At 45.8% G+C, this 24,156-nt stretch overlaps 1 pseudogene; it reads left to right on the forward strand.

The window, feature by feature from the left end:
* The first annotated feature begins 1,702 nt into the window (after positions 1 to 1,702).
* LOC129394004 (putative golgin subfamily A member 8I) lies at positions 1,703 to 12,072 on the forward strand (annotated as a pseudogene).
* The last annotated feature ends 12,084 nt before the right edge of the window (positions 12,073 to 24,156 follow it).

Here is a 24,156-nt window from a genome sequence, read left to right on the forward strand (position 1 = left end):
AAGTCAGGAGATCGAGACCATCCTGGCTAACATGGTGAAACCCCGTCTCTACTAAGCCAAAATACAAAAAATTAGCCAGGTGTGGTGGCGGGCGCCTGTAGTCCCAGCTACTCGGGAGGTTGAGGCAGGAGAATGTTGTGAACCTGGGAGGCGGAGCTTGCAGTGAGCCAAGATCATGCCACTGCACTCCAGCGTGGGTGACAGAGCGAGACTCCGTCTCAAAAAAAAAAAAAAAAAAATGAACATGTCATCCATACTTCTAAGGTGTTGTAAAGATGTGTAAAGTTTTCACTTTTTGCATCATATTCACATGTAGCTATATGCCCTTTTCTCTTCAAAGTTTTCTTTATCTTGATTACTTATCAGAGGCTTGACTGTTTTATTATCTCAGTCTTTTGAAATAATCCTCCTTCAGTTTTATTTTTTAAATCTAGTGGTTTTTCTTTTTCCTTTTTCCTTATGTCTTAATTATTTCCCCCTTTTTGTTTGTTTTGCTTTTCCCAGTTTAGTGGATCAATGTAATTTAAATTGCTTTTTAAACAAACATGTAAGGGTATATATACATTTTCGTTGGGTGCTGTTTGACTTTGTTGCACAAGTTTTAAAATCTATTTTTTAATAGTTTGTATTTTCTAAAGTATTTTATTGCATCTTTTGTTCACATTGCTCTTACTATTAATTTTTTATTTTAATTAATTTATTTATTTATTTATTTATTTATTGAGATGGAGTCTTGCTCTGTAGCCCAGGCTGGAGTGCAGCGGCATGATCTTGGCTCACTGCAAGCTCCACCTCGGGGGTTCATGTCATTCTCCTGCCTCAGCCTCCCAAGTAGCTGAGACTACAGTTGCCTGCCACCACATCCGGCCTTTTTTGTATTTTTAGTAGAGATGGGATTTCACCGTGTTAGCCAGGATGGTCTCGATCTCCTGACCTCATGATCCACCCACCTTGGGCTCTCAAAGTCCTGGAATTACAGGCATGAGCCACTGCACCCGGCCCAAAAGCTTTGTATTTTTACAGATATTAGACATGTTTCTTGTTTAAGAAAAAAAATCTTAACGAAAACGTAGGAGAATAAGAGAAACATTTTTCCAAAAAAGAGAAATCATTGTGATTATCTTATTAGAATGTTGGATAATATAGTCTGCTTCATTAATCATCAAGCATGCTATGCATTTTCCATTTTTATAGGATCTGTATCTCAGTTAAGGTAATACTGGTAATTTTTGTACTGTAATCAAAGATGAAGAATATAGGCCAAAATCATAGACCTTGCATAGAAGCTGGATAATGAAGACAGCTATGGAGAAAAACATAGATACACACACACGGACACACATATATATAAAGTATACACACATATATTTTTTAAAGTTTTAAAGCTTTTAAAGCAAAAGCCGGCCCCTCTTCTCTTCCAGAGTGGGAGAGCGCTCTCCGCTCTCTTAGAGTGGGTGGGGAGAGCGGTTGCATGGGCAGCTTTCCTTGTGAGCCACAGGGCCCTCTGGACACGCTGCTGTCTGGCCATGCCCCCTTTCCCTTTCATCTTTCTCATTGACCAATGGGCTTGGAGCATTAAGGCCACGCCCCTATTCTGCATTCTACTGGGGCCCTGGTTAGGCGGCCTCTGGCTCAGTCACACAGCTGCCTGGTAGGTGACTGGAGGCCTTGATCGGTTCTCATTGAGATTTTGCTGCTGTGGCCCCAACCCTGCCTCCCTCCCCACCCTGCGATGGCAGAAGAAACTCAACACAACAAATTGGCTGCAGCCAAGAAGAAGGTAAAAACGCACTAGGTCATAGCCCCTCAACCCAGCCACAGAACCCCTCTGATGACAAGACCCCTGCCAGAGTCTATACGACTCCTGAGGCACACTGGACTGGTCCCCCCAACCCCGGTGCCTTGGGCTACCCCCACCAAAGTTTTGTCAGTCAGCCCCACCCCTTCAGAAAGCAGCCCAGTCCTTGCCCTCGCCAATCACCCCAGGGTGACTTTGGGTGGGTGACTCCTGGGGCTTCCCGCTCCATTACTGGGCCCTCATCTCCTGCCGCCCCAAGCTTGATCTCCCTGGGCTCTTTGGGCTCTCATCTCCAAGGAGCCAGGCCCCACCCTCGCCAGTCATCCCTGGGTGACTTTGGGCTGGTGAATCCTGGGACTCCCTGCTGCAGACTGTGCCCTCCCCTCCTGCTGCCTCAAGGTCGACCTCCCTGGGTTCTTTGTGCTGGCATCTCCAAGGAGCTGGGTCCCAACCCTGTGCTTCCCTCCCCCATCGTGGAGCGGCGACTTGGACATGGTGCTGACATGGTCCCTCCCCCCGACCAGGAGGAGTGGAATGTTGTGATGTCACAGCCCACCTAGTAACTGCCGTTACTGCAAGACTGGCCTTTGATCTTATGACCCAGTCCCCTAAGCGTTCTCACCCCGTTTCTGGTTCCTCTGGTCACAGCACAAATTTCCAGCTGGAAGGGGAATGGAGACTATGGGACCTAGGAGCAAGAGGTTCCAGGCTGCCTCACTCCCTTACAGATGTTGACGGTGGGAAAAGCCTACACTTCCCCCATGAACTCAAAACATCGACAGTATCTCTGGGTGGCAATGAGAGAATGGGTTTGATTTGGTTTTCTCCCAGGCTTCTACTTTCCAGAGAGATTTTAACATTTTTTTCTGAGTTCTCCACCTCATATTCTAATTCTCCATGGTTCTGGGACCAGACTCTCCTTCAGTCAGTGGTCTCTGAAGTGACATTTGCTCATCTTCTGTGAAATAGATCTTGGGAAACTGAACTTGACACCTTGAATCTTCCTCATATTATCTCAAGCTTGGGTACTTTGAGTGCCACAGGATAAATGTGGGGCATCTTTCTGAAGCATCAGTTTCCCTTGATTCTCTTGAGATCAAGAGAAAAAACATGAATGTACTTAGGGATGACAGTCACATAGGTTTCTAAGAGTATACCAGACCTCTCTCTGAAATGAGGCTTGGGTTGTCCTCTTTCTGATGAATTCTGATTTCACAGAAAGGCTGCCTTCTGCCATGAGGACACATTGATATAAAAGTTTGAGAGGTACTGGTGCACTTCTTCACACTAACAGACGTGTGAGGATGTGTGACTCTAAACCACATGGCATACAGTTCCTGCCTACTTAATGTTTACTTTTCTATCTCTGCCTCTGGTTTTGGTCCCTGGCAGCTGCTGATTCTTGGCAAAACTCCAGAGCTTGGAGTCAGAAGACTGAGTTTCAAAGTCCCAGTATCGCCTTTTTCTTTTTTTTTCTTTTTTCTAGCCATGATATCAATCCTTCTCAGTCACTAAATGATTGTGACAACACCTTGTACAGTTGTTGGTGTTGTTAATTCAGATGGTGTATAAGAGTATTTTGTAAAAACTGTAAAGGAGGATGTGGCTGTAGGGGCTGACAGTTCTTATGAGTATTACTGCTCTTCTTTCCCACAGTTAAAAGAATATTGGCAGAAAAACAGCCCTAGAGTTCCAGCAGGAGCCAAGAGGAACAGGAAAACAAATGGCAGTATCCCTGAGACAGCCACTTCTGGTGGTTGCCAGTCACCTGGGGATGTGAGTCTTGGCTGGCCAGGCTTCTGGGGACAGGGGGCCCAAGGGGCAATAGAGGGTAATTGTTAAGATCGCGGATGGACTGTTGGGTGATGGTTAAGAATTCTGGGTTTGGCCAGGTGTGCTGGCTCACGCCTGTAATCCTAGCACTTTGGGAGACCAAGGCAGGTGGATCACAAGGTCAGGAGATTGAGACCATCCTGGCTAACATGGTGAAACCCCGTCTCTACTAAAAAATACAAAGAAATTTGCCAGGCATGGTGGTGGGCGCCTGTAGTCCCAGCTACTCAGGAGGCTGAGGCAGGAGAATGGCATGAACCCAGGAGGCAGAGCTTGCAGTAAGCCGAGATTGTGCCACTGCACTCTAGCCTGGGAAAGAGCGAGACTCCGTCTCAAAAAAAAAAAAAAAAATGGAATTCTGGGTTTGCATCCTGCCTCTCCGCCTGGTAGGGATATGATTTACGGCAAGTTGCTTGAGCTCTTTGGGCCTCTCTTTTTACATCTGTATAACAGAGATGGTATTGTTTGACTTCCATTTGTGAAGTTTAAATGAGATTTGTTTTTGTTGTTTTTATGTTAATCCCTAATACATGGCCTGCCGTAAACACCCAGGACACCCAGCATTGCTGTTTGATTTTCCTCATCCCCAGTCTCAAGGGAAAGCCAGGACAATGAGAACAGTCACTTGTCATCAGGAGTCACTGAAAGGGCCCCAGGGTGGGATGATGTGGAGATAAGAACCATGAGAGAAGTTGGCACAGAGTTATGGGACAAAGGGTCCAAGATAAGCAGAAAAGAAAATGTTGCCAGTTGACGGGGAAGAAAGGAAGTCAGAGGGCTCAGACACTGTGGGGGACAGAACATCTCCATATGCGCTCTCATCTCTTGTAGTCAGCAACAGGTTTCCACGGGGAGGGCCCTACATCATCTGCTGCCCTGAAGGATCTGGAGATAAGAGGCTCTGGGCGGAGGGGCAGTGACCCTGCAGGCCAGCCCTCCAACCTCCTCCTCCAGGTGGGACTGGGTGCCCCTCTGCCAGCTGAGACAGCCCACACACCCCAGCCCTAATGATTGTTCTCTCTACCTCTCCCCCTACTCCTGCTCCACCTCCTCTCTGCATGCGCCTCAGAGCCCGTGCCAAGAACCAGCAGTAGTCCTGGATTCAAGGTCCGTAAAAATCAGTCAACTGAAGAACACCATCAAATCTTTGGTGAGAGTCCAGTGGGGTCCCCTGAATCCACGCTGCCAATCCTGGGCTCCAGTTTCCCCTTGGGGCCCTGAAGAAAGTGCTGGGGGCCCCTGGTGGCAAGGACAAATAGGGAGCTGGGGTGCCCAGGCCTCACGTGGAGGGACCCCAGAGCATGCAGCATAGCTCTTCTTTTGCTGCCCTCTTTGCCGACTCTCTCCTCTCCAGACACCCCTGCTCGAGTCCTTGCTACACACGCCCTGGGTTTGTTGCCTCTTGGGGAAGTGCTTGCCTGACTGGTTGTCAGGGGCCCCGTATTTCTGCTGTGACTCAGTCCCTAATTTGCTCTTTGATTCTGGACAAGCCACCTCTCCTTTTTGGTCTTGTGTTTCCAGAGGAGGTAGTGAGTATCAAAGGTCTCTGTTAGCTCTGAGAGTCTGAAATTTAAAGGCCCCCTAGAATGGAAACCTCAGGGCCAAGGGCTCCTGTCTGTCCTTTTCCATCCTATATCTGCTGTGAAGAATCATACCTGGCCCATACATGCTCAGTACACATTTATTGAATGAACCCACTTTTCTAAATCACAAGCTGCCAGAAGGAGGGGCCTTTCTGAAACTCCATCTCTAGGGGTTTATGTTACTGTCCTCTCAAGAGAGTCCTGATTCAGACTTTGAGTTCTGTGGCTGTGGGCAAAAGCCAACAAAGACCCAAATCCTCTGTCCTTGGGAGCTTGAAGAGAGTTTACCAGTTCATGTTCCCATTGGGTCTGAGAACTTTGCCTTTAAAATCCATTCCTGGCCCCTGCCTACCGCTTCCTGTCTGGGGAATAGAGTTGAGGGGGTCACCCTCCATCACCTTAATTTGACTCTTCCCACAGAAACAACAGAAGAAACAAGTGGAACATCAGCTGGAAGAAGTAACATGATTTCTTTATTTGCTCGCGACACGACTGCTGGGTTTGGGGGGCACTCAGACATAGAGGCCTCAGTCTCATCTCGCCCACTCCCAGCCTGGGGAAGAAGGCTCACCCCTCAGATTCCACCCCATCCCCACAGGGCCCCTGATAACCTGGTCCCATGGGTGGGCCTGTCCTGGGGCATTGGTGGCATTCTGGGGGCATATCTCTTGCTGTGCCATCTCTGCGTCTCCCTGGTAAGAGCTCTGTCTTCCCCTTCCTATAGGAAAAGCAAACAAGAAAGAAAAAGCCAAAAGGGAGCTAGAGGTGAGTGGAGGGTGTGAAGTTTCCTCCTGTCCTCCGGAGAGTGTTTCTTTCCTTCTCTTTCAGCACTTGCTTGGTTTTTCTCCCAAAGGTTCAAATCCAGAGGTTGAACATACAGAAAAAGCAACTAAATACGGACCTATATGACACAAAATGTTCTCTCAGATACTTTGAAGGTAGGAATCTGGGCACCCTGTCATCCTTCAACCTGGCACTTTGACAGGTCTTCAGGGGGAGTCCTTTGGGCCCCATCTCAACTCTCTCATTACTGAAGAGTCCAAGGATCTGGCGGGCTGCCTGCAATATTCATTGCAGTGTATAGGAGAGTTAGAGCGGGCTCTCTCTGCTGTCACCACCACAGAGGAGAAGGAGATCAGTGTGAGTTCAACCACTTGCCCTGTCCCCTGGGTGCCCAGCTTCACAGATGGAGGAGTGAGCCTAAAGGTCCCTTCTGCAGGTTGGAGTGTCCTGCCCAGAAGGCAGCATGGCCATTTCTGGCTGCTTTTTTGTATGGTTGTTAGAGGCAGCGTGGGGCTGAGTCAGCTGCTGTGGGTGAGTTGGGGGGCACTTTGGGGAGTGAGCACTGGACACAGAGGTTGGAGACCAAGTGCCTGCCCTGCCCTTACCTGGCTGTGGTCTTGGCCAAGTCCTAGGTGGGGTATTGGGTACTTGTACTGTGAAGGTACAGAAGAGTACCTTTAGTATGTTACCATTTCTGTAGAGAGAGGAAATGTGTGTGTGTGTGCATGTTTGTGTACATACTATGATAATATACATAAAACATGTCTGCAAGTGTTCATAAAAAATTCAGGAGAGAGCAATAGGGTGGCGGGAGATACTTCCCTTCTGTACTTTCTGAGTTTCGGACTATGCGAATGTATCATCATTTCAAAAAGTGTCCAAAGATTAATTTTCCCCTTCTTATCTGTGACCCCACCCCCAGCAAGAAAAATGGGTTTAGAGAATCAGATAGACCTGGGTGTTCAAATCCCAGCTCTGCCTAAGTGATCTTAGGCAAGCACTTAACCTCAAATACTCCATGTTTTTTCATCTACACAATAGAGGTAATCATAGTAACTGTCTCCTATGGTGGCGAAGATTAAATGGGATTGCTAGCATGGAACTCGTTGAAGCACTCCATAAAGGTTCAAACAGTGGTAATAATAACAGTAATAACCATAGCAATATTATCTGATCTCTCTGGGCCTCTGTTAGCCAGCTGTAAATTCGATCTCTTTCCCTGTCCCTTCCAACTTTTCTGAGTTCTTTTAAAAACCAGACCATGGGCTTGGAAATGCCTTGATCTTTACTGACCGAGTTGTATATTGAGCCTAGCCCTAGCCCTTTTAAGGGGCACTGTGTGGAATGTCCCGGGCTCCCCAGATTGGAACTTCTCACTCTTCGCCATCCAGTTCTTGAGCCGCAGCAGAGCACCTGTCGAGTGGCAGTTAGAGCAGTCCATACAGGAGAAGGCACGGCTGAAGGCATAGCTAACATGGGTGAGGTTTTGCAGAGGGAGGGATGTGGAAGGAAGATGACCCCAGGTGGCCAGGAGCAGTTGAGGACCAGTGACAGCCCTTCCTAACTTCTGTGCCCATTCTTGCAGTTGAAGGAGTCGTTTCAACAAGTCCAATTACAGAGAGATAACTATGCTCAACAAATAAAAGGAGAGAGGGCCCGGTGGCAGCAGAGGATGAGAAAAATGTCGCAGGAGGTGAGATCTGACCCTTCAGCCCCCCAACATTAGATAGGTCACTGGATCTTTCTGGGCATCTGTAAAATGGGAATAGTAGAGCCAGAGGTGGTCATGGGTCTGGGCTTTGTGGAGGTGGGGGCAGAGAGGGAGAGGGCAGCCTGTCCAGCCACCAGCCCCTCTCTCCAGGGCCCTTTCCCCCTGTGCTTTGGGCAGGTTTACACACTGAAGACAGAGAAGGAGCATTATACGCATCGGGTAGAGGATCTGGAGAGGAGCTTGTCCAAACTCAAAAACCAGATGGTTAAGATGGGGCTGGCGTGACCTGGGAGCAGGACTGGCATCAGAGGGCTGTGAGGGTGGCTTAGAATGCCCCAGGGAGGTGGGTGGATGGAAGGGAGAGGGAGGCAGAGGGAAAGAGGTCTGTGCTAGGAGACGGCAAGTCTTGTCATCTCCATGAGCCTCAGGGTCTTTATCAGCAAAGGGGGCCCATTGTCAGCCACCCACAGTTCTCTCTATCTGAAAGTGGCTTTGAAGACTGGCTACCATCCGGCTGTGAGGAATTATTAGCAGTGAGGCCAAGTTTGGGGAGCCTGAGAGGAGCTGTGTACCAAGAGGACGGTTTTTGTTTTGTTTTGTTTTGTTTGAGAATCCAGAGGCCCTTATTGTCTGCTTCCTTTCTCAGCTGAACCCCTGCCTACAGAGCCCCCAGCAGTGCCCTCTGAGGTGGAGCTGCAGCACCTGAGGAAGGAACTAGAGAGAGTGGCAGTAGAGCTCCAGGCCCAGGTCAAAAACAATCAGTGCATAAGTCTCCTGAACTGGGGACAAGAAGAGAGGATTCGGGAGCAGGAAGAGAGGCTTCGGAAGCAGGAGGAGAGGCTTTAGGAGCAGCATAAGAGGCTTCAGCAGCTGGCCGAGCCACAGAGCATCTTCGAGGAGCTGGTGCGTTGCCCCTCCTGGGGAGCCTGCCCTCCCAAGCCCTCTGGGCCTTTGTTTCCCCACCTCTAAAATGGGGCAGTGTGGCCCTCATGTGAAAGGTTACTTCTAAAGGCACCTGTGAGCCAGGTGGCTGTGGGAGAGAGGGGATGATTTTTCTAACCTGCCTCCAGCCTTCCCAGTGCCATGGGAGGCAGACACCAAGTTCTGGGGTCTCCAGCTGCAATGGGTGGCTGCTGATTGCTTCTCTCTGTCCAGAACAATGAGAACAAGAGCGCACTACAGTTGGAGCAGCAAGTAAAGGAGCTACAGGAGAAGCTGGGCGAGGTGAAGGACACGGAAACCTCCACCTCATCCAAAAAGGACTGGGAGGCGGGCAGCAGCCTCTGGGGAGGGGAGGTACCAAGCCAGAGGCAGCTCCAGCCTGGGGGCAGGTGACCCCAGCACCATCCAGGGCAGTACTGTGACTGTTTCTTGCTTCCTGCCCTCTGACTTTTAGAGGTGGGTAGCCCTGGGCTCCTCTCAGGTCTGGACATCATCATCACAGCTAGAGGCATGGAGCCCCCAATCACAGGGGAAGAGACAGTGCTATAACAGGCTCCTTATGCCAGCTGCAGTGGCTCATGCCTATAATCCCAGCACTTTGGGAGGCTGAGGCAGGAGAATCACTTGAGGTCGGGAGTTTGAGATCAGCCTGGCCAACGTGGTAAAACCTCATGTCTACTAAAATTACAAAAAAAAATAAAATAAAAATTAGCAGGGCATTGTGGCGCATGCCTGTAATTCCACCTACTCTGGAGGCTGAGGCATGAGAATCGCTTGAGCCCAGGAGGTGGAGGTTGCAGTGAGCTGAGATTGCACCACTGCACTCTAGCCTGGGCCACAGAGTGACACTCTTGTCTCAAAACAAAACAAAAAGTCTCCTTAGATTAAAACTGGATTCCAGCCTCGGTTCCACTGGTCACCATTCAAGTACTTTGCATCTCTAAGTCTCTGTTTCTTTAACTTCAAAGGGAAGTTAGCATTTTCCTTACAGAGGCGCTGAGGAGTAAATGAGAAGAGGGTATGAGATTTGAGGCTGGGGAAGGAGGCATGGGGTTCTAGGAAAGGGAGGCAGTCACTTAGGCCTGGAGTAAGGGGACAGGGGCCTGGGCAGGCGACAGAGCCCCACAGTGCTGTCGCTACCCTGTTACTGGGCCCAGAATCTGGAAGCCAGCCACCACATGCCCTCACACCCAGGGTCTTCCTGCAGGTGGAGCTGAAGAGCCAAGAGGCTCAGAGTCTGCAGCAGCAGCCAGACCATTACCTGGGTCACTTGCAGCAGTACGTGGCCACCTATCAGCAGCAGGTGGCCGCCTATCAGCAGCTGACCTGTGAGAAGGAGGCGCTGTACAGGCAGTGACTGCAACAGACCCAGCTAATGAACCAGCTGCAGCAGCAGGAAGCTTGGGGCAAAGCAGTGGCTGAGATGGCCTGCCAAAAGTTGCAGGAGACCCAGGGGAGGGAGCTGCCGAGGACGGGGCCGTGAGGGGGACGACCTGGCAAACTCCATCCCTTCTCACTCTTTCCTGGCCCCTTAGGAGCACCTGGAAGCGGCCAGCCAGCAGAACCAGCAGCTAACAGCCCAGCCTAGCCTCATGGCTCTCCCTGGGGAAAGTACGGGAGACCGCTCAGAGGAAGAGGAGAGAGCCCCAGGAGGAAGGGGGGACTGCTAGCAGCATAGGATTGAGGAGTTGGAAGAGACCTTTAGAACAGCTGGTCATTATGCCGACCGGGTGCCTGCACTAAGTTCGGCATCAGTGTGGTGACCTCCTGTGAGCGGGGGGTCACCAAGTTGCCTAAGGATGGCTGAACTGGCCAAGGTCAGAAAGGGAGCAGGTCAGAACTCCCACATCGACCAGTAGTGGGAGTGTGCCTGGGCGGAATAGCAAGATCTTGATTCTTAAAAGTAAAAATAAAGAACAACAGCTCATTGCTCTCTGGGGAGGGGCTGGCTCAGGGTTACACAGTGAGGGTGGAGGTAGAGGTGGGCCCACAGTACCTCCCTTGTTGGGTTGTCTGAAGACCCCTCTGGCCACCCCCCACAGGACACGGAGGAGAACATCTGGCCAGTGAGGGGGAGGAGGCACCTCGCCCATGCAGAGTGTCCCAGAGGACCTGGAGAACAGGGAGGCCATGGTGAGCCTGACTCCCCCTGCACCCATTTTGCCACCTTCCTCTGTGGTCCCTCCAAGACCCCTTTATGCTCTTCGTTTCCCTGCCTTCTGATTTCTCTGGACCCTCACCCCTTCCGAGAGCCAGTGGTCAGACACCATTTTACCTGTGACAAACGTGTACTCTCTGAGGCCCCAAGGGAAGGGCCTGCACTCCACCTCTCTGCCCCGTTTGCTCCGTGTATGCCCCTACAAGAATGCTCGTGTCTTGCCCTCAGGTGGCATTTTTCAAGTCCGCTGGAGCTAGTGCCCAGGAGAAGCAGGCACAGTTACAAGAGCAGGTGAAAGAGCAGAGGGTGTGCTGCCAGCGCCTGGCTCACCTGGTGGCCTCAGCCCAGAAGGAGCCAGAGGCAGCCAGAGGCCCTGGAGCCCCAGGGCCTGGGGGTGAGTCTGTGAGTGGGGAGACCCACTGGGCCCTGCAGGAAGTCATGGAGAAGCTGGCCCATGCCAGGACTCACCTCCGCCTTCTCCATGACTTGAAAATGCCACCTGAGGGCAGGTCGCTGCTGAGATGTGACTGCAATATTTTGGCTCCAGAGCAGCTTTATGGACCACCTGGAGGAGAAGGCAGACCTGAGTGAGCTGGTGAAGAAAAAAGAACTTTGCTTCATCCGCCACTGGCGAGAGAGTTGCCATCAGTGAGTGGGAGGCCAGGGCATGGCAGAGGGAGCTGCAGGACCGTCGGAGGGGCCCCAGCATCTGAGCCCTGTCCTCCCGCAGGAAAATCCATCACCTTTTATCAGAACCAGGGGGCCGTGCCAAAGATGCGGCACTGGGAGGAGGACACCATCCCATCAGGCTGGAGCTCAGGGAGGAGATGAAGGTAGGGTGTGCAACATCTCTGTGGGGGTGGGGGTGGGGGGGGTGTGAGGGTGGGCGCAGGCAGCGGCATGGCAGCTGAGCACCCCTCCCTCCAGGTGAAGCTGCTGGAGCTGCAGCAGATGGTGTTGCGGCTTATAGCAACTACAAAAATGGGCACAGAAAATTCCTGGCCACTGCCCAGAACCCTGCTGATGAGCCCGGTCCAGGAGCCCCAGCCCCCCAGGAGCTTGGGGCTGCAGACAAGCATGGTGGTGAGTGGAGCCCTCAGGCGGGGTGGGCAGGCAGGAAGAGGGGGGCTCCCACTGTGCTCAGATCCCCGCCTCCCTCTCTCCAAAGATCTTTGTGAGGTGAGCCTCACCTCCTCTGCCCAAGGAGAGGCCACCTGGCCACATCCTGTTTTGTTCCATTTGTATTCCCACTTCATTTATATACATTCTTTCTTCCTCTGAATTATTTTGAAGTAAAACCTATATATCATATCATTTTTTAAATTACCTTATATGTATCTGTAGAAGACAAGGAATTTTAAAAAATGAATATACTCATAATGCCATTAAATACCAAAAAATACATTCTGAAAATAGCCACAAATTCAGAGTTTACATTTTCTTGACTTTCTCATAAGTGATTTTTTTCTAGGTTATCTATTTCAGATACCTGTTTGCTCATATTTACATTCCTAACTGAACAATGTCTGAAGAGGTACTTAAACCTGACATAAAACACAAATGAGCTTATGACCAAATGCTTAGTGCAAGAAAAAACTTCACACTGCAATATGAGTCCCTCCAAATACAGAAAGGACCAGTATTTTAAGAGGTATGTTAACTAAAATGTTGCAGTGTATGGAGCAGAGCAGGAAGAACCTTTAAGTCCGAAACTTACAAGTAAATTTCATAGTTTCCGTGGTCCTTCCACAACAACCTCTGGCATCTGTTTTCTCTACAATGGAGGTAACATTAGTAGCTATTTCAGAGCAGGAAAAGGCTTAGAGCAGTGCTAGAAGAGGGTGGTGGCTATATAAAGTTTAGCTATTTGTATATTGTAACAAACCAAGTTTTTTTTTTTTTTTAAGTCAGTAGTAGATTTCTTTTGGAAAAGTAGCAGCCTCCTGTCTAGAGATACCTGCAGTTCCACTAAGTGAACATTGGTGTCTGCTCACCTTTGCCTCTATTTGTTTCAATAATACACTCTTAAGCTGTTCCCTGATTTAGCAATTTTATGTATTTCTTTTTCTTTATTTTTTTTACCTTTCCCTTTTCCTGAGACACTGTCCTGCTCTGTCGCCCAGTCTGGACTGCAGCAGCGCCAACATGGCTCACTGCCACCTTCACCCCCTGGCTCAAGCAATCCTCCTACATCAGCCTTCAGAGTAGCTGGGACTACCCGCCGGGCCCACCAGGCCAGGCTAATCTTTATGGTTTTTGTTTTGTTTTTCTGTTAAGAAACCTGGTGTCGGGTCAGGCGCAGTGACTCACGCCTGACCCAGCACCCCAGAAGGCGGAGTCCGGCAGATCACCTGAGGTGAGGAGATGGAGACCAGCCCGACTAACATGGAGAAACCCAGTCTCTACCAAAAAAATAAAAAAATAAAAAACTAACTTGGCATGGTGGCTCACGCCTGCAATCCCAGCCACTCAGGATGCTAAGGCAGGAGGACCACCCAAACCCGGGAGGTGGAGGCCACGGGGAGCTGAGACCGCGCCACTGCACTCCAGCCTGGGCAACAAGAGCGAAACTCTGCCTCAAAAAAAAAAAAAAAAAGACCTGTTTCACCACATTGCCCAGGCCGGTCTGGAACTCCTAGGCTCAAGCGATCCTCAGTGCTCGGCAGTCCAAAGTCCCAGCTGGGATCACAAGCGTGAGCCACCACGCCAGGCCAATCTATTCCTTTCTGATTAATAAATTGGGCCAGTCACAGTGGCTCATGCCTGGAATCGCACCACCCCGAGAGGCCGAGGCGGGTGGATAACCTGCAGTCGGGAGTTTGAGACCAGCCTGACCAATGTGGAGAATACTCGTCTATACTAAAAAAAAAAAAAAAAAATACAAAGTTAGCAGGCATGGTGGTTCACACCTGCAATTCCAGCCACTCGGGAGGCTGAGGCAGGAGAACCACCCAAACCGGGGAGGCGGAGGCCCAGTGAGCTGTGTCCACGCCACTGCACTCCAGCCTGGGCAACAAGAGTGAAACTCCACCTCAAAAAAAAAAAAAATACAAAAACAAACAAAAAAAGTGACCAGGTTTCACCGTGTTGCCCAGGCTGGTCTGGAACTCCTAGGCTCAAGCGATCTGCCGTGCTCAGCCGTCCAAACTCCTGGGATCACAAGCATGAGCCACCACTCCAGGCCAATCTATTCCTTTCTAATTAATAAATTGGGCCAGGAATGGTGACTCAAGCCTGCAATCCCAGCACCCAGGGAGGCCAAGGCGGGCGGATCACCTGAGGTTGGGAGTTTGAGATCAGCCTGACAAACATGGAGAAACCCCGTCTCTACCAAAAAAAAAAAAAAAAAAAAGGCCGGGCCTAGTGGCTCACACCTGCAATCCCAGCCACTTGGGAAGCTGAGGCAGGAGAACCAACCAAACCTGGAGGCAGAGGCCACAGGCAGCTGAGACCACGCCACTGCACTCCAGCCAGTCAACAAGAGCGAAATTCTGTCTCAAAAAAAAAAAAAAAAAAAAAAAGAGAAACCAAGTTTCATCATGTTGCCCAGGCCAGTCTGGAACTCCTAGGCTCAAGCGATCCCTCGCGCTCAGCCATACAGATCCTGGGATCAGAATCATAAGCCACCATGCCAGGCCGATCAGTTGCTTTATGATTAATAAATTGGGCCTTGCGTGGTGACTCATGCCTGAAATCCCAGCACCCCTGGAGGCCGAGGCGGGCAGATAACCTGAGGTCAGGAGTTTGAGACTAGCCTGACCAACATGGAGAAACCCCATCTCCACCAAAAAAATAAAAAAAGAGCCGAGCTTGATGGCTCATGCCTGCAATCCCAGCCACTAGGGAGGCTGTGGCAGGAGAACCACCCAAACCCGGGAGGCAGAGGCCCGGCGAGCTGAGTCCATACCACTGCACTCCAGCCTGGGCAACAAGAGCGGAACTCCGCCTCAAAAAACAAAAACAAAAACAAAAAACAAACAAAAAAAGTGACCCGGTTTCACCATGTTGCCCAGGCTGGTCTGGAACTCCTAGGCTCAAGGGATCCAACACGCTCGGCTGTTCAAATTCTTGGGATCACAAGCGTGAGCCACCACACCAGGCCGATCTATTCTTTTCTGATTAATAAATTGGGCTGGGTGCGGTGGCTCACACCTGCAATCCCAGCACCCCGGTGGCTCACGCTTACAATCCTGTAGCAGGATTTTTAAGGAATTAGAGAGACTGATGGGGTTTAGGAGGTTATTAATTAATTATTTATGTGCATTGGCCCAGTTGGATTAACATTTAAAGCACTGAGTTCTGAACAAGACTTACCTTTTAAGCATTTTATGAGGTGAGGGTAGATCTGTGCAGGGTGAAGCATATGATAGAAGTGAGAAACACAGATAATTGTTCAATTGAATCATGCATTATATTATTTTTTCCTTTTTTAGGAAAAATATATTTTGTAACTTGAGTTTGTTTAGTGACCTTGCAGTTGTACAGTTAGGGAATTAGGGTTTTTATAATGCCCGGGAAGGGAGGAGAGATAAGGCTCACTGCCATAGAAAAACAGGAGGTAGTAGTTTTTTTTGAAGGACTCCAGCTCCTCTCTTTCTCAGGGGGAATTGGGTTTTTTTACATACAACTGAGTTTTTGTTTACACATTTTTAAATTTCTTTTAATTCCTGTTCCCATCCCAGCACCATGAGAGGCCGAGGCAGGCAGATAACCTGAGGTTGGGAGTTTGAGACCAGCCCCATGAACATGGAGAAGCCCCATCTCCACCAAAAAAAAAAAAAAAAAAAAAAAATACAAAATACAAAATTAGCTGGGCATGGTGGCTCATCCTGCAGTCCCAGCCACTCAGGAGACTGAGACAGGAATATTTTCTCCCTCCCTTAGATAAAAGATAGCATACACCATTGTGCACTTTATTTGTTTTTTGACCTGGGGTGGGGTCTCACTCTGTCACTGAGGCTGGAGTACATTGGGGTGATCTTGGCTCACTGAAACCTCTGCCTCCTAGACTCAAGCTGTCTTCCCACCTCAGCCTCCAGGGTAGCTGGAACCACAGGTGTGTGCCACCACACCCGGCTATTTTTTTTGTATTTTTGGTAGTGACTGGGTTTTGCCATGCTGCCCAGGCTGATATCGGGCTCAGGCGATCCACCTGCCTCAGCCTCTCAGAATGTTTTCAAAGTGCTGGGAATTACAGGTGTGAGCCACTGCACCGGCCCATTTTGCACCTTTTTAAACTTCTCTCAGAGATCACTTCATATCTGTTTATAGAAATGTTCTTCATCTTTTTTTAAATTAGTACTTTGTAGTGTGGATGTACCACTTTTTTATTCAGTTAGGTTTTTTTTGACATTTGAGTGTTAGGTCTTTTTTTCTGACATTGTAAGACTAAAATATGAAAAGGAAAACTGGAAAAAATTTCAAAGAAAATTTACCTAACTGTCTTTGTGATCTTGTTGTAGGGAAACTTTTTGTAATGATTAGTATCCAGGATATGAAAAATAGCCTAATAATGAAAAGGAAAACTTAAGACAAAATGGGCATAGGATGTGAAGAGTTACTTTATAGAGGAAGAAATTGGAATGGTCAGTAAACGTGGGAAAAGATACTTGAACCAGAAACTCATGGATAAATTGAAAGTTAAAATGACTATTCTGTCATCTTCAGAGTGGCAAAAATGTAAGTCTGACAGAATTCCTGGCAGAGATATGGGCCAGTGGAAACTCAGCTAGGTAAAGTGGAGCGCAATTTTATAATCTCTAATGAAGTTGAAGATGCACATACCTGAGCAAAAAAATACATGTGTACAAAGAAATTTGGAATAACTGTTTATCACAGTAGTGTTTGCAGTAATATAAGATGATGCAGAATGTAAGTTAACCAACAAGAGATTGGATAATTAAACTCATATCCATGTGGTGGAATATTATACAGCAATTAAACATGAACATACTAGATTAAAAAGAATTAACATGGGTAAATCTCATGAAGAAAACTTTGGGTAAAAAAGGCAAGCCGCAGAAGGATATGGGCAATATAATAACAGATGTGGGTAGTTCATTTCCATATTTATGTTATTTCAATGTTTAAAAAAAAAAAGAGTTATCGGCCGGGCGTGAAGGCTCATGCCTGTAATCCTAGCACTTTGGGAAGCTGAGGTGTATCGGGCAAAATTCATCCCTGATATTTCACATAGGTTCTTTTCTATTTTCCCCAAGTGTCAGCCGGTCTGAGAAATAAAGGGAAAGAGTACAAAAGAGAAATTTTAAAGCTGGGTGTCCGGAGGAGACATCACATGTGGGCAGGTTCCGTGATGCCCCCTGATCCATAAAACCGGCAAGTTTTTATTAGCGATTTTCAAAAGGGGAGGGAGTGTACAAATAGGGTGTGGGTCACAGAGATCACATACTTCACAAGGTAATAGAATATCACAAGGCAAATGGAGGCAGGGCAAGATCACAGGACCACAGGACTGGGGCGAAATTAAAATTGCTAATGAAGTTTTGGGCACGCAGTGTCATTGATAACATCTTATCAGGAAACAGGGTTTGAGAGCAGACAACTGGTCTGACCAAAATTTATTAGGCAGGAATTTCCTCGTCCTAATAAGCCTGAGAGCACTACGGGAGACCGGGGCTTATTTCATCCCTCTGCTATGACTGTAAAAGACAGCCATCCCCAAAGTGGCCATTTCAGAGGCCTCCCCTCAGGGACGCATTCTCTTTCTCAGAGATGTTCCTTGCTGAGAAAAAGAACTCAATGATATGTCTCCCATTTGCTTTTGAAAGAAGAGAAATATGGCTCTGTTCCGCCCGGCTCACTGGTAGTCAGAGTTTAAGGTTATCTCTCTTGTTCCCTGAATATTGCTGTTATCCTGTTGTTTTTTCAAGGTGCCCAGATTTCATATTGTTCAAACACACATGCTCTACAAACAATTTGTGCAGTTAACGCAATCATCACAGGGTCCTGAGGGGACATACATCCTCCTCAGTTTACGAAGATGATGGGATTAAGAGATTAAAGTAAAGACAGGCATAGGAAATCACAAGGGTATTGATTGAGGAAGTGATAAGTGTCCATGAAATCTTCACAGTTTATCTTCAGATATTGCAATAAAGACAGGCGTAAGAAATTATAAAAGTATTAATTTGGGGAACTAATAAATCTCCATGAAATCTTCACAATTTATGTTCTGCCATGGCTTCAGCCGGTCCCTCCGTTCGGGGTCCCTGACTTCCTGCAACAGAGGTAGGTGGATCACCTGAGGTCAGGAGTTTGAGACCAGCCTGGCCAACATGGTGAAACCTCATTTTGGGGTGTGGTGGTGCACGCCTGTAATCCCATCTACTCGGTAGGCTGAGGCAGGATAATCACTTGAACCAGGGAGGCGGAAGTTGCAGTGAGCCCAGATTGCAACACTGTACTCCAGCCTGGGTGACAGAGCAAGACTCTGTCACCAAAAAAAAAAAAAAATCTCTTAGTTTCTGATGGTTTTCCTGACCATATATGTGATGCTGAAGTTGCTTTTTTGTTGTCACACCTATTGGCATCAAGTGCTGAACTTTTCATGGAGTGGCAATTTTTTGGTAATAAAGCAACTTTCAAAATGAGTCTAAGTTTATCTCTGGAAAAGTTTGAAAGAATCAGTGAAGGTTCTTTTAGACAGTACCCATGTTCTACAGATCAGCCATTCTCTCTCTGTCTCTCAAATTTTCAGTAAACCTTTCCACATAGGATGTCAGCAAGATTTTAATACGTTAAATATATGTAAAATAAGGCAAATTAAGACACAACTCCATCAACTCTCATCTACTCTGGGCTTATTTCTCTTCATAGTACATAGCACCATCTACGTCATATGCTTATTGTCTGTTTCTATTAGAGCAGGGTATTTTTGTTAGTGCTGTTAGTGTGCTCAGCATATACAGCAACACTTGGCAGACAGTAGGTGCTGAATGAAAGAATGAAGAAGAACAGAACTCATTTTACTAAAGACATTTTGATATCACTTTTGGGATAGGATACTATACATTAAAGATGATACAGTGTTTATTCCAGAATGGTCTTAGCTACAGTGTTCACAGCACAGTATTTGTATACTTAACGCTGTTATCCATTCTACCTTCCTTTGAGGTTGGCATGAGAGTTGCCCATCAGCCTATGTGTGCTCTTAGAAATCAGGGACAATACTATCATTTTAAGCTTCTTGGCAGTGACGTGTACTTAACTAGATGGTGAACTCATAGGTGGAGGGGGAGTATCTAATGCTTTCGTATTCTGCTTTTCAGCAAATAAATATTACCGTACTGTGTGTGTAACATGAGCTATATAAGTGTGTGATGATTAAATTAGAAGATAGTGTTCTCTGCAATCCAGTTTTCCAAGATAAATTTTTGCCTTGTTTTTCTTAGGTAATAAAGGTACCATATTGACTGTTGATATATGCCTACTTAGTCATGCTTCTCTTGCAGTAATCTTATCAAATTACCAGCTTTTTACTTTTTTAGAGAGACAGTCCTAGAATTGAGAATCCTCTTTTGCCTACATTCAAAATAGACTATATTACGTGGGTAGGAAATTTCTGGTGACCTACTTTTAATTTTTAAATTAAAAAAAATTTTAGCATAGTTTTAGATTTAGAAAACAGTTGCAAAGGTGGTATAGAGAGTTTCTGTGTACCACACAGGCACCCAGTTTCCCCTGTTGCTAACATCTTACACGATTATGGTATATTTGTCACAACTAACAAATCAGTATTGATATATTATAACTAAACTGCATACTTTTAGGGGTAGTGACCCAGTTTTAAAGCTTATTTCCCACAATTTGTTAAAAATGACAATCAGTATTGAATGCCCATGGGTGGTGGCTTCCTGATTCTTCAAAGAAACTGAGTAATTTTGTAACCATTGGGACTTATCAGGAAATAAGGAACTCATAATAATGTGAGCTTAAATTTCCAGTGGAGGAATTGTACAGCTTAAAATATGTTTTCGTAAGTTGGGTATTAATAAAGAGGCTGGGTGGGGTTTGATCACTATTAATACTGATTTGTTTTGTTCCCTGGAAAATATGTTACTACCACATGGTCTACCCTTCATAGATAATCAATCCTAAGATCACTGGGTGGAAAAGAGTTGCCCTGTAGTAGGAAATGTGTCCTCCTGGGACTGAGTTGAGCTTTAGTTTAGCACACAGAATAAGTAGCCAATGGCTGCTATGAGACTGACTTCTAGAATTCAAATTGGTATAAATTTAATCTAATTCTTTTCCCCAGAACTGCCCAATTTAAGATTAAGTTTTAAACTGGCGCTTATTAGAGATATGGCCATTTTGCCATTTCAGTGGAACCTTTTAATCAGCTTTAATGCTGTCTTAGGTAAAGTGAAAACTTAATCTCTCTCTTTGAGGGCTTTTCTGGTTTGCCATCCTCAAAGCAGAAAAAGCAGCAGTGAAGCAGCACTGCCTCATATAGACTCTGCTTTTGTTAAATTTGCTTCAATAATCCTCTTCCAGTCATCTTTTGTGCTGCATATTTGAACCATAAAATAAGCAAAAATTGTACCCAAGTGAAAATTTCTGGTTATTTTAATGAAGCTCTGGAAACATCCCACAGCTCAGAAGATATTTTTTCCTAGTTTATTTTTTAAATTCTGGAAAGTAGGTCAGTAGACATACCCTGCTTTAATTGGTTTAATTAGAAGTGAAAAATTATAGGACTAACTCAATTTGAAGTATAGATTTAAATAAGAAGAATTATACTGGGATGAATATTATTTAAGGGTTTGAATTTAAGATGCATTTAATCCACGCTTATAATTTCCTCTTGAAAAGATTTATATTGCAAAAAGGAAGACTAAGTGTTGGAATATATCAATATACAGGGAAAAACTTTGCCATGAAATTTAATATTTGATAAAATCATTTTAGAATTGTATCTCTAAATGGTATGCTTAAGAATATTGTTCTATAGGACCTTAATAGATATGCTTTGGGGGAAAAAAGTATTGTGTGCTCAAGTGAGTTTGAGATATACTGCATTAAATATAAGAAGTTGCCTGCAGGACTTCTCAGAGTCTTTAACACTTTCTGAATTTCTGAGACAAGATATATAGAGGGTACAGTACTTTGCAAACCTATTTATCCCTATACCACCTAGTAACATTTTTCAGGAAAATGTTTTGAGAACACGAATTTGACCTGTTTTAGGAATTTATACCTTTGACAATGTTGAGGACCTTGTTTTTTCCTATGATGATGATGATGTGATATTCACATATATTACTTTTTCCCAATTGTTTATCTTTAAGATATCTTTCCAATGTATTATATTCAACCCTCTGCTCAGTGCCTTCCTTCTGCTAACTGAAGTGGTGGTTTCCATCTGTTGCTACACATCAGAAATACCTGGCCCTGACCCTGGAGATTCTGTATGAATAGAAATGCCAGAATACCTGCTCAGGATTCTGTATTTATTACAAACACCCAGGTGATTCTGATGCAGCCAACACTGGTCCTCCAACTGATGCTTTGGAATTGTTGAACTAAAAGCATGCCTTTTTTTCTAGATGGATGAGTAGATTGGGGCATAGTTTGTGGTCCTAGAACACATGGGTTAACCATCCCTCCTAGTGAGAATGATAGCACAGGCCTCCCATGACCCCACGAGGTGCTGTGCTGGCTATAACCTAACATGAAATGATCATTATTCCTTAAGAAAAGCAGAATATGTCTAACTGGGCTTTTAGCCACCTTCCTAATAATGAAGTACCATATATATGATTACCATTTGTTTTAATTTCAAGTAATTCCCTTGTAGATGAGGTTTTATTTATTTATTTATTTATTTATTTATTTATTTATTTTTTGAGATGGAGTCTCTCTCTTTTGCCCAGGCCGGAGTGCAGTAGTGTGATCTCGGCTCACTGCAAGCTCCACCTCCCGGGTTCATGCCATTCTCCTGCCTCAGCCTCCCGAGTAGCTGGGACTACAGGTGCCCGCCACCATGCCCAGATAATTTTTTGTATTTTTAGTAGAGACGGGGTTTCACTGTGTTATCCAGGATGGTCTGGATCTCCTGACCTCGTGATCCGCCCGCCTTGGCCTCCCAAAGTGCTGGGATTACAGGCGTGAGCCACCGTGCCCGGCCTGTTCTTTTAAAAGAATATTAGATTATATTTTCTAAATGTGCCAAGTATCTAAGAATATATTCTTTCACCTCCTGCTGAGAAGAGTTATACATTTAACCTTAAACAAATCTGCCAAGATTCTATGTCATTTATGCTTTGATTTATGTGAGTATTAATGTAGTTTCTGTGACTATTGTATGGTTATATATACCCTCCACCTAGTAAAACAGTTCCATATTCCTGGAAATGGTCTTTTACATCCCACAAATGTAGCTGGAAAGGAATAATATAAATACTAATGGTTTGAGAGACAACTAGTCTTGACATGTCTTGGTTGAATAGAGTTCTATAAGCAACAATATATGAAATACTAGACACACCCATTAAAAGTAGAAAATACCCACTACTGTTCTAAAATTATTCTGCAAGATCTCACCAATGCAATGAGACATAAAACAGAAATAATGGGTATAATTATTGAAAATTGGAGATAAAATTTTTATTACTTGCAAACAAAATTCTCTGTGTCAAAAACCTGATAAATTAAACAATACAATTAATATGTTTAATAGAACTAATTACATATGAGAGGCATCCAAAATCCATTTTTTCTATACAAACATGGTTTGATATACACAGTCTTGTTTTATCTGTGTATTAATTGGTTGATGAAATAATAAATGGAAAAATCAAGTATGCATTATCAGGTTAAAGAAGCAGGAGAGACAGAGCTATAAAAACAAAGAGAGAAGAATGTTGTAAGGAGGGCTTAACGACCAGGATAAATGTTGTAGAGAGATCAATTAAAGTGATGGCCTAGAGATCACGGGCTTCCTTTGGCAGAGCCATGTTGGTGAAGTGAAGGAAGTGGAAGCCAGACCACAATGGTTGAAGAATGAATGTAATGTAAGAGCCAAGACATTTATTTGAGTTTGATAGTAATGAAAAAGGACAAGAATTTTCTTCTTGCTGTTGTTTTTGTCATTTCATGTTCAAAACCCTTTATCTCCCATGTGGGACTGAGAACTCCAAGATGGGATCTCTGTTTCTGTGAGGCCTGTAGTGCTTAGTTCGTCCTTGAATGTGTGAGGCTCTCATTGGTATAAGTTTAATTCCTGACTGTGGATGAAATCTTTAAAACTTTGCGGGCAAAATACAGAATGAATTTCAGTGAGTTCCCATGTATTAAACAAGGTGGCGCTGGCTGGAGACATGCTGTCCCTGTGCCCACAGGAGTAGCAGTGCTGTGCTCATCTTCCTGACCCGCTCTTCACAGTCTTCACCGCCTTTCTTCAGGAGTCTCCCCTTTGGCTTTTCCACAGCTATGAAACCCACGTAGTCGGACACCCTGATGCTTCTCCTGCAGGGCGTGTGATGAGGAGGTGAGCTTGGCTTTGGAGTGCTGGGAACCTGAGGAATTGCCAAGGACCCAGAACCCAGCCCTGACCACCCAGAGAGCCCAAAACACAATGAACAAATTGAATTTCCACAACAACAGAGTCATGCAAGACCGCCGCAGCGTGTGCATTTTCCTTCCCAATGATGAATCTCTGAACATCATCATAAATGTGAGTAGATCTCAATATAATTCTGATAGCTGGAGGATAGTGTATTTTCAGGTTTGCTGGAGGAAAAAAACTGGACTTTAAATAATTAAGACAAAATGATTGTATTAATTGACTTCTATTCTTAATCACTCATTTCACTTTTTATATTTCCCTTGACTTTTGGGGGAGAAATAGTCTTTGTCTCAAAAGTGGGCTTCAGTGACCTACGGGTTTGATGAAGCAACCAGGGGTAATGAGACAAGGACATTTAATGGCAACATGCCAGCAATTATTATTAGTTAATTGAAAGCATTTATGATTTTGGCCTGGGGCCAATGCTTTCCCCCTCTGCTGGGCTAACATGTGGGTAAGGGAGAGGAAAAGCTTTGTTTCACTTTTTAAATAAAAGTATTACATAACTTTGAAATTTGTATAAAATTAAAAGTAAAAACAACTATTCTAACAGAATTCAAAACCTGTTATGCTTCAGTGGAGAGATTATTCAAGATAAGTCCGTGGTAAATTGGGAGTACATTTCTACTGGCAAAGTTAGTGATAACTATGCACTTCTGACAAAATGCGAAATGGGAGGTAGGGGCGTGTCATATCATCATGGTGCAGATACGTGGATGTGTGCTTCCAAACAATGGCAACCTAACTGACTGCTGAAAC

The sequence above is a fragment of the Pan paniscus genome, chromosome 16, assembly GCF_029289425.2.
Source record: "Pan paniscus chromosome 16, NHGRI_mPanPan1-v2.0_pri, whole genome shotgun sequence".
NCBI classification, from domain to species: Eukaryota; Metazoa; Chordata; class Mammalia; order Primates; family Hominidae; genus Pan; species Pan paniscus.